This window comes from Uloborus diversus, chromosome 4 (genome assembly GCF_026930045.1).
Source record: "Uloborus diversus isolate 005 chromosome 4, Udiv.v.3.1, whole genome shotgun sequence".
NCBI classification, from domain to species: domain Eukaryota; kingdom Metazoa; phylum Arthropoda; class Arachnida; order Araneae; family Uloboridae; genus Uloborus; species Uloborus diversus.
Window position 1 is genome coordinate 117,635,908 of NC_072734.1, and position 12,124 is coordinate 117,648,031.

Sequence of the window (12,124 nt, forward strand, 5' to 3'; positions counted from 1 at the left end):
ATATATATATATATATATATAATATATATATATATATATTAGGGTGGTCCTTATTTATATTGGAAATTTTTTTTTTCGAAATTCAACGCCTCCTAGTTTTTTGACACTATAATAAAAAGTAATCGGTGCAAAATTTGAACTCGATCGGTCAATAATAACATGTGCCCCTAGACCGTTGAACTTTAACACTTTTGATAATTTTCTCACAAATCTTCGAGTTTTTACTTCAGACCCCGTACATCGTATCTCCTATGTTTGCAAAATATTTTTACAGCGAGGTATCACTAAAATTACTCTTTTTAATTACTTCATATCGTCTAAAGATTTTACATTGAATAAGAATGAAATAGTGCTTTAGAAACTTTACGTTAATCGTACGCTTTTCTCAATGAATCTCAATCGTGTGCATTTTTTCCCCCGATAGTCTTGGACTGTCTGTAAAATACTAAATTGCTCCTGTGACTCATATTTGGTAAATTAATTGTGAAATTCTTCGATTAATTGTGCTCCTCTTTCAGTTGTATCATTCACTCACAACTTTCAGCATTTTAACGATATCTCTTCCCTTTAAATAGCTTCCTTAATTTTGCCATGAATCAGGATCAAATAGGAAAACTTCTTTTGATGTTTGTAACTTATCAATTAGTTTTATTGACTTGTAATTGATTCTATAAAGAGGAAGATCTTTACTAAGAAAGTATTCCAAATCATCTACTGTTATCTGAAATTTTTTATAGTCATCAGACACGTCTTCCTATTCAGCAAGCATTTTTTTAGGTAGTCTTTTCCTATCTTCAAAGTTAATTCCTTCATCCAATACGGACAAAGCTACTAGTTCATCCCCTAAGTACCATAAGTGATTTATGAATTTTTCAATCACTGCTTCTGCTGCATGTTTGTCATCATTTTGTACGCTGCAGGTTTTTTAGACACTAGACTTTATATTAATTTAAAAGGCCTAGAATGGGTTGCTGCGAAAAACTATATCTTCATACAACATTTAACTGTAAAACAGCATTTACGGGCATTCTCTTCATGTAAGGTCAATTTAAATTGTTTCCTAAATATATAAATATTCAAACAATAAATTCCTTTTGCCACCCATCTGGCTCTCAGATAAGCTCCAGGTTGCCGAAAACATATCCTTGTAGGAGGGAAGACTTCAACAAGAAATATTATTACACGTTATGAGAATTCTCTGTAATATTTCTTAATTCCGCTTTCTACGAACAATAATATGTCATTAAATTCTTCTTTTAGGATTTAAGTGGTATGTGTACTTTTTGAATATTGAAGCGCTTAAATAATGGAATATCGAGTCTAGAACTAAGAAAGGCAAGAACTTCTTTAAAGACACTCTGCAGTACGATTTCAAGTGCATGATGATAGCAATACAAATGCAGTATATCACCGTTCAGCTTTTACTCTAAAAAAATACATGCGCAATTTATACGGCCGGTATTGTAAGTCGCTGTATAAAACACTAAAGCTTGAACAGTTAGCAATAAATAGCAATCATCTAAGATATATACAACTGAATAAATATCTCAGAAATTCTGAGTAGCTGTTCAACATTGGGACCTGAAGCTATCATGGTAAGCCTATCGGCTTTTTTTCTAGTTACATCTGGATGTAGCCTTGCATCCCAAGGAATAACAAAAAAACCTAAATTTAATTTCATGAAATCTGATTTTACCTCTTGAAGATTTTCTCTTGCTCTCTTAAGGGATGTACGATTGATCATAAGGTTATTTGGATTTCAATTTACTGCACCTACATACGTTGTTAATAAATGAGCAGCATCTTTGTCCCTAATATGGCATTTGTCTAGCATTGATGAAATGTGAGCAAATATCAATAGTTGTCAAGCTTTTTTGCGTTGTGGTAGACCAGATATAGAAAAAAGGTTCAACAGGTTAGGATAGATACCCATTTCGGTTTCTAAATCTTGTGAATTGCAAGAGGAATTTGATGGTAATAAAGGACTATGTGCTGAAATAGAAGACAGTTTGAAGTATAGATTTTTACGTTATTCCGATCTCGAACTTTTTTAAATTTATATTTTAGGTATGGATTAGATATTATTTTTATGGTAGGGTAATCGAGGATTTTTCAAAATTTAAATTATAAGATTGCATTAGCATTTAAGTATAAAACTAAAGAACAGCGAATTAAAAAATATAATTGTCATTACTTATATTCATAGCATGTAAACCTAGTGACCCTATTTGCCAAACATATTACATACACAGAAAATTTTCTAAATCAACATCCCCAAAGCCTGGAAGAGGAAATTTGTTGTTGTCAAAAATCATTCATTAATGGCCTAGGTCATTCATTAATGACCTTTAGAATCCCTTGTGTCCATCTTGGTGGAAAGAAATGTTCTCCTGCCGCTTGGTTTGAAACGAGCGCGAATAGCGGCATGCCTGTCCCAAGGCCATTGGTGTACATGTACCCTATGTAATATGTAAAATTTTACAGAATGAAAGTGAGAGAATGGTTGGTCTGAAAGCAGCAACATCTATTGAGGTTCAAAATGACTTTAAATATGAAATCTAGAGTTATTTTTACATAAAAATGAGAAAATCCGCAATTTTTTCTACGAAACTCAAAAAAGGGGGCCCTAGGGGCACGTGTTAATGTTCATGGATTGACTTAAAATTTTGCATGGATCATTTATTTGTATAATGGAACAAATTGAGGGGGCGTCGTGTAAAATATCTACAACTTCAAAAATAAGGACCACCCTAATATATATATATATATATATATATATATATATATATATATATATATATATATATATATATATATATATATATATATATATATATATATATATATATATATATATTAACGTGAAACATTTTGTCGACATTAATCTTAAAAGTGTTTCATTCTGGAAATGGGACTTGACTTCTCATTTCCTGCCCGAATCCTGATAGAGATTTAGATCTTGATGGAGATCCAAAAAAATATTAATGGTCTCTACAAGCGTTTAGCTGTCATAAGACTTGTCAGTTCAAGGAACAAAGCGCCAGTATGCCTTTATGCCTTTTTTGCCTCTTTGCTTTCCCATTCATCTTCTATTTTTGTAGAACTTACGCTTTTTCAGAAATATTAGGAAATTGCTTACTTTTTTTTTTTTTTTTTTTTTTTTTTTTTGCGACGCAACTGCGAAGATATATTGACAACATTTGTTGTAGCTTTCAATAGAATGAAAATCGGTTTGGAGGCTTAAAAATAGGAAAAGCAAAGTTTCTTAAGCAAATTTTTAGAAAATGATTTTTTTTTATGATATGAAATTTTTAGTGAAAACAAACTCATTTTCTACTAATGGAATTGAAAAATGGTGATGCGAAAAAACGCTTTTGAAATATTGCATTTTTTTGAAAGTTTCCCCGAGACAATTTTCATTTGCATGATCAAAAATGCTTTAATATTCTGTGACCACTTTTGTATAAAACCATTGCTTTTCAGCTGACCCTTTCAAGATCTACTCAATTTGTCAGCTTTACGTGCGTTGTAAAATTTTCCGTCCTTCGTTTAATCTATCATTTTATAGACAAATATAATAAATTTTGAAGGGGTGTAAAAGATGGCGACATTCGATATTTACTTTTCTTTCGTCAAAGTTACTTTTCGTTCGAATTATAATAACATTTTTTAGATCATTCTAAAATACTACATACTAAAACATATATGTATATAAAAACAAACAAAAGTACCCGCACGGCGATGTCCGTGCTAGGGATTTAAAGGAAACCCGCTGAATAAATAACAAACCACGCTCCCCTCCCCTATGATGTAAAATGATCATTTTTCTTCAACTAAAATGCGTAACTACACTCCATTTAAAACAACTGATAAAAATTTCCTTCGAAATTTAAACAATTCGTTAAAACATTAAATAACATTTACAATTGCTTTAAAAATTAAAATAATCCTCTTACTGTATTTTTCATCGCCTAACAATTCAAGCGACTACGCTACAGGAACCCAGCCCTTTGCGGATGAAGCCGATACTATTTTTTATATGTATATATATAATAAGGAAATAAATAGAAATAATTTTTTTTATAAGAGTTTTTTTCCCCAACCAACAGCAGCTTTCAAATATAAATAATATCGCAAATTTATTGTTTATCACCAAGCGACCATGCTACTATAACGCAGCCGATTTGCGAGCGAAACGAACTCGATCGATTAGCGATCCGATCATTTTAATAAAAACGTTTAAACGGAAAACGAAAAAGAAGTCTCTTGATTAAAAGGAATCACCCTCCCTCCTCTGATGTAAAATAATTATTTCCTTAAAAAAAATGCGTAAACACACTTTAAAAACCAGAAAACAATTGTTTGCAATTTAAACTATTTTGACAAATAAGCAAAAAACACATTAACATTTGCTTTCAAATGTAAAATAGCCCCACCCTCTGATGTAAAATAATAATATTTTTTTGAAAGCAAAATACACCCTAGCCCTAGAGTAAATACAGAGCACATGTCTTGCGTAAAACAATTAATAGTCTACAATTTATACGCAGATCCTTCTACGATGTATACATTCTTGCAATTGCAAACGAGGGAGTTCAAAGTCTCCAGCTCATAACAGCTACAAATTATACACGAAGTAGACACAGGGTATCCCGCTCGCCCATCCATCCACCATCGCGGTGCCCCTTCCCGCGAAGTGCAATGGCGCAAATTCCCCCTCTCAAATTTTTCTCAACCCTCTTTCACCATACTCCTTCACCATAGTACCCCTTCACCATAGACTTCAGAACGGATTTTGAAGGCGGATGGTGGGCTACGATATGTTATCTGAGTATATCTAGAGTAATTCGTTTTCAATCGGAAAAGTAATCCCACCAACTCTTAACTCGTATTTGCTTTTAAGAATTATATTTCATTCGTTTTGAATCGTTTTACGAAGAGGACAGACACTAGCAACCGCAAAAGAGAAATTAAAAACAAAAACAAAAACAAAAACAAAAAAAAAAAAAAAAATAAATAAATAAAAAAAATAAAATAAATAAAATAAAATAAATAAATAAATAAATAAATATTAATTTGAATTATGAAATTTTGAATTCAAATTATGTTTTTCGCAATCACAAGTTGCGAAACGACCCTACTCATTGGAGTTATTGTTTCTAGAAACGGCTCCTGTCCCCCCAAATCTGTCCCTCCTCCTGGGCGGTTACGTGTGTATAGTGGTGTGTGTAAGCGCGCATGCGTACATGTGTATGTTTTTGTGCGTGTATAGATCTGTGTGTATGCACGTAGGTGTGTGTGTGAGTTTGTATGTGTGTAAGTGTGCGTGTGTATGAGCGAGCATGTGTGTAGGACATGGACACCACCGACCAGGAGCAGCGGATTCCGGGGGACAGTGCTCAGGACCAGAGGCAGGTGGACGGTGGTGCTACAGAGGCCCCTGGTCCAAGCTGAAAAAGGAACCAAACGCCAAAGATGGTCAAGTGAGAACAATAAGCAATCGTGATTGCTCATTAAACATAAAAAATAAATAAATAAATAAACTTCTTTATTTCATGTTCAATTAAATTAGTTTTCTCTATTACCTAACCGGTTATCTTAAGTTATTATTCCTTCCAGCATTGCTTAGCTTTAACTTTTGACTCTCAAATTGCTATTTAGATCGTATTTCATAAATGCAGTTTTACTTTCTTATATTTTAGTATTTCAAATATTTACAGTGGCTCCCAAAAGTCTTCGTACACCTACGACTTTCAATGAAATAGTCTCCAATCCATTGGTTATAATTAATATTTCGAAATAGGTATTTAATTATAAGATCTATGATCAATTTTTAACAAAACTACATGAAAAGTTTTTAAAAAATATTAAAACTTATTTTTTTTTTAAAACCAAAAACCAAAAAGTACCGGAAATTTTATCTCACAAAAGTCTTTGTACACTTTATAAAATGTCTATATATTATTGAATAATCTAACTTTTGATTAAGTTATTAATTAGTAGAACATCATACAGTATTCATAACACCTTTTAAACGTCTGGGAATAGATTTCATTCTTTCTTTTTCTTTTTTTTTTTTTGCGTAATTTCTGAGTAAATGTTCAACCACACTTCGAGTCTTACTGTTTCTAGCTCTATTTTTGTTTTAAGGCCCTATTTTTGTAATTTAGCTTCCAGATATCTCTAAATACGTTACATTAAGTTAAAATCTGGAAATTGAGGGGGTATTTTCTAAACTTTAGGACAATTTTCGAGGCACTAGACGCAAACGTTGAAAACCATGTGCTTCTTATCGCTATCTTGATATAAAACAAAGTTGTTTCTAATAACCAAATTTTTGGCTAAGAGTTCAAAATTGGTTTTTAAAATATTTAAAGGAACAGCATGATTCACTATTTCATCAATAAATTACAAACTACAAAGTCCTGATGCTGATATGCACCCTCACACTAGAACACCTGCACCGTCCTGATTAACTGATCCAAATAAGTTCTTAAGATTAAGTTCCTAATTTTTTCTTCTACTTACAATTATACAACAGTTTAACCAAAAATATCGAATTAATTTTCATCTGTAAGTAAGACGTTATTCCAAAACGTTTTTAACTTATTTATCAATGATTTTGCGACGAAAATCGTAAGCTGTATGTTTTTCGCACGACCAAGAAAATTTCTCTGGGAAGAGGTCCCATTTAATCCAGCTAATCAGAGAACTTGGCGAACAATTTTAGGTGAAAATTAAATGTAAAATGTTTCATTTAACTCTTTAGAAACTTTTACAGCACTCAAATGTGTATTTTTCATAAATTTTTTAACTTTAAATCTCCGATCACGTTTTGTCAACTTTGCCGGTTGACCTTTTCTTACCTTGTTTTCGGTTCGATTCCTTTCTTTAAAGCATTTTATCAAGCACTTTACTATAAAAACAAATAAATTAACTAATTTAGAGACATTTCAAACCAATTTACCACTACCGTGGGGAAAAAATTCAAATTTTGAATGGTGTTTGTGGTTTTTTACGAATACCAGCCATTTTACAATAATAAGCACAATATTAAGGAATAAATAAACAAAAAAATAAAGCCAAATGACTTTATAAGGGTCAACACAATGCAAAAATATTAATAAAATGGCGTATGATAATTTTAATCATGAATTTATTCGAAAATATTTGAGCGTACGATGACTTCTGTGGCGTGTTATTTCTCTGTCTCTTCGTTTTCTGACCCATTTCAAAAAGAAGATCCTTCAATATTTTGAAAAAACCAATGGGTTGTATTTAGAATAACATAGGAATGACGTGAAAAAATATTGGACTTCATATTCGAATTCAGTTTTGAGTTATTTTGGTTTTACTAAAAAATTTCAAAGTGTACGAACACTTTTGGGAGCCACTGTATGCATTACAAAACTTTTTTTTTCTGCTGCTAAGCTCAGCTGAAGGCTGAGAACTATCTACAGAAATGTTAAACATAATTTAATCACCTTCAACTCTTCCCTAACTATTCTCTCCCCGTCTCGTTTTATTATTGAAAGAATGGATAATAAATAAAATTAATTTTAGTCTTTCGAAAATCCTTTATATTTTCATTTTTGAATGTGTTTTTCCAAGCAAATACAATTTTCTCATGTCGATCGATCATCGTTTGTAAAATTGCTACGGAAAAAAAAATTATTAAAAATAAGAAAAGCCGTAAGAAACTTATTTTTTTTCTTCGTTGGACGCACCTGTCCAAAAAGAAAAAAAGTGTATATCTTAAATATGATTATTGGATTATGTCTTCGAATATAAAATGCCTGCATACTGTATTAAATTTACGACTTCACCAAGTCATACGAAATCAAACGTTTTAGGAACGTTTTACTGCGAAAGCATCTAGTGTGAATAAATGCTGCATGAAACAAGCAACAAATATTTTAAACAATGAACTGTGTATGGAATGTAAACAATATAAATAAATAGCAGAATTTTAAAAAAAATACTAAGCACTTTTCATAATGCACTCAAAAGGACAAAATTACTTTTCTGCGTCAGAAAAGACAATTTAAGTATTCCTGTAGTTTTCAATTATTCCAAGAAAAAGACTTCACAAACGAAGAAAAGTGCTGCTCAAGTCATGCAGAGAATGTTTTATCGTTATCTAGCTTTCAATCATAAATTTGACCGTTGAAACATGCATATTTTTCTTAATGGGAAAGTTTGGTTTGAAATGACTTGAGCGCACTTTTCTTCGCTTGTGAAGTATTTTTCTTGGAATAATTGAGAACTACAGGAATACTTAAATTGTCCTTTCTGACACAGAAAAGTAATTTTGTCCTTTTGAGTGTATTATGAAAAATGCTTAGTATTTTTTAAAAAATTCTGTTATTTTAAAGTTTTTCGTTTTCTAACAAAATTTTATTTTAGATTTAATTTTTTAGCGTTAAGTTGTACCTTAAGATTAAACAAATCATTAGGTGAGATTCCGAAATTTCTAAGTAGAGAAAAGAATGGCTTACAACATACAAGTTACCTATGATAATGATCCTAATACGTTAGTCCGGTTATCGATGATTGGCACAGATGAGGATAAAAATCCTAAGAAAGAACGACAGCGAATGTATTTCATTCTTGCTCCAGAGAAGCCTTGATTCAAAATTTTCATTATGTTACTGTTAACATTACTGTTGAAAGGCAACAAAATTTATAACAATGGGTTTTATATTTAAACATTTAATGGGGAAATTACATGAAATTTGCTATTTTTCATCCCAACCGAAATAATAATTTTATTTCAGAATTTTAATTTTTCAGCGTAAAGTTGTACCTTAAGATTAAGCAAATCATTTAGTGAAATCTCGAAGTCTCTAAGTGGTCTAGTTGCTGATATAAGCAAAAGCAGGCCTCAGATTTTTCCGTGATAATCAGGCCAAGTACAATAAAAGTGCTTAAAAATTCCGATAATCGGGGAAAAATGTATAAAATGGGGGAAAATGTAAATATCGTACATAATTAACAACTGAGCGTATGTACCTATCTACCTATCTATGAATATATCTATCTACGTATCTATCTAAGTCCGAGTTACTTCTTCCGAACGCCAGTAAACTGACCATCGAACCAGGTATCAATGGATTCGTAATTTTCCCGTATGTATGTTTGGCTATTTAACATAATCTTACGATAATAATTAGCGGAGATATCAATTAAAAACTATTAATTAGGATACTTAGTTTCGACATAAAATCCCTATTTTTCGAAGGTTTTCCTTCACTCAAATTACGATTCAGTGCTTCATCTCAACTTTCCGCTACAATGCTTTCATTAAAATTAAATAACAAAAGCTTTTATTAAATTCATTCATAAATCATTAAAAAAATGAAAGATACAATGCTTTCATTAAAATTTGTAGCGTGAAGAAAATCATTGAGAAGAAAGATGTGTTGCCCTATGTTTTCTCGAATATGAAGAAATAAAATTCTGGCTTTTGTTTTGAGGCTTTTCTGTAATCGGAGGATTTCAAATGTTTCCTTTTTGGTTATTTTTCCGCAATCTGCCGCAAAGTTTCATTGATTTTTTAAAAATTTATTTATTTATTTATTATTATTTTTTTTATCAAGCCTGATTGTTGAACACGTGTCACTTGACATAACTTTTATTTTCGAGGTGCACCGTGCAAAGCCGGGCGACGCAGCTAGTTATAAAGTAATTGACAACGATTTGAACATTTCGTCACTTTAAAAACATTTCAAAGATCATCTCATTTAGCTTATGTTTCTTTCATGTGTTTTTGGCTAAGATTTAAGAGACAGACCAAAATAAACATTATATTGTAAAGGAACTCTGTACATCATCGGTGTTCAGGCAAAATTCACCAAAACACCCATCTTGAAATCCCCGTGCTGGCGGGCAGGTTCTCATTTGCGAATAAAGTAGCAGGCGCTGTTGTGTTGCTGATGAGTAAAGAAAATTACTGAAAGAATTTTTCCTTTGCTTTCTGCAACGAATCATAGTCTTAAATTTGTAAGTGATCCTTTAAATGCATAGGTGATTTAATTTTTATTTGGAAAATGACAACTAGAGAACTTTCTATATGACAAAAGTTACAAAAAAATTGGTTTCTTATTTCTCCAGAAATCCGTAAAAATGTGTATTTTTGACATTGTGCGAATACCTTTTGGTTATATAGTGTATATGGGTGAATATACAGTAAATGAATATTTTTGAATTCTCAAAGAAAAATTTTCTGTTTAGTTTAACATTCATTATTTTACTAGTTGTCGTTATTTTTGTGTTTGCAAACATAATGTTTGAATTGATGTTTGAACTTTTTTTATTTTTATAGGCATCAGGGGAAAGTATATACCTTCAGGAATTATACCTACACTTTTAGCTTTAAAACTGCAAGAAAAGTGACATATTCACACATAACCTATAAAACAATCATCACGCGTTCTTTTTACCAGAACTTAAACGTAATCCGTGATGCCTGCATACAGTAAGCATTGCATTGTATAAACGTACATTTAGGTAACGTTAAAATTTTATCATACATTGCAAAAGTCCTCACACACACATACGTAACAGAGAAAGGTATTATTACACCTAATAAAACAAAGCTAATAAGACTTTTTCACGACATATTTAATTCATTATTACTTCCTTTTACAAAAAAGGAAGTATTGTATTCGCGAAAAAATTTTCACTCAAAAATCGCCCTTAATTTCCATTTTGCTCACCCCCAAATGAATGTTGAGTTTTTTTTTCGATTCGACCACATGCGGAAAAGTGCCTAAGAATGTATAGACACGCGAAATATCCATTTTGACCATCACCGAGGTAATTACAACGACTTTTCTCGTGACGTCTGTATGTATGTGCGTATGTGTGTATGTGCGTATGTGCGTATGTGCGTATGTGCGTATGTATCTCGCATAACTCAAAAATGGTATGTCCTAGAAAGTTGAAATTTGGTACATAGACTCGTAGTGGGGTCTAGTTGTGCACCTCCCTTTTTGGTTGCTTTCGGATGTTCCTAAGGGGGTCTTTTGCACCTTTTTGGGGGGAAATCATTGTTAATTTCGATGTAAACTCAAGTGGCGTTATAATTTGTCGGACACTTGGCGATATATCGCCAGTCTTTTGGTCGCCAAGTTTTGTCGCCAACTTGGCGACAAATTTGGCGGAGTTTTTTTTTTTTTTTGGTTTCAATTTGGCCATTGTTGGTGATATTTAGAGAATAAATATTGAATCACATTAAAATAGCGAATAATGGGGAAATGACATTAAATTGGAGTAAAAGGAAGTCATGTGATGCACACATCAGCTCGTTTTTTGCTTCTTTTTTAAAGTTTAAAATAGCTGTTTCTTTGAGGCTTTGCTAGTGTCTCATACTTTAATTTTTTGCAGTATTTTCACTACATATAATTGCTGCTGTGTTATAAATTAATAGATAAGTTTGAAAAGTTTTTCAAAATAATATGTATGTGTGCATGCTCATATTTGGTGGGTATGCTTTGTAGGTAGAGAAATCTCCCTTCCCCTCAAAAATTAAAGTGCGGGTTCCCCTGATCGTCATTGCTTCTCCAATTTTTCACATAGGAGAAAAAAATCCCTAACACTTTCGATTTTCTTGATTTGAAACTTTGATTCCAATTTTAATTTCACAGTGTGTAATGTAATGAATTAGCTTTGACATTAATTTTCACAATGCCCCCCTCAACCCCTATTTTACTCATTTATTTTCACACAGTAATTTTAGAAGTGCCGTTTCAAATTGCCGGCCTTAGCGGACAGATACGCAGTTTGTTCGTAAGTTCACAATGTGGACTTCGAATAGCGGGTTTTCGGATAACAAACAGCAATACGAAATTACTCTTGAAAAAGTGAAAAACGGAATTTATTGCTCATAGAGGATTTTGGAGGTGCAACGACAGCATCATGGATGAAAACCTCCCCATTCCCACCTATTTTTGTGAAAATGCAAAATGTATAAATAAATAAATAAAACTTCAAACATTTGCAATTTTTTAACTAAATTCCTCGCCTAGTACTATCGCATTATTTTCCGTAAAAACTACACTAAAGCTGTAGCAGTTGGATCTAAGCCCATGAATATCAAAAGCACGTTTTTGTATTTTAATTA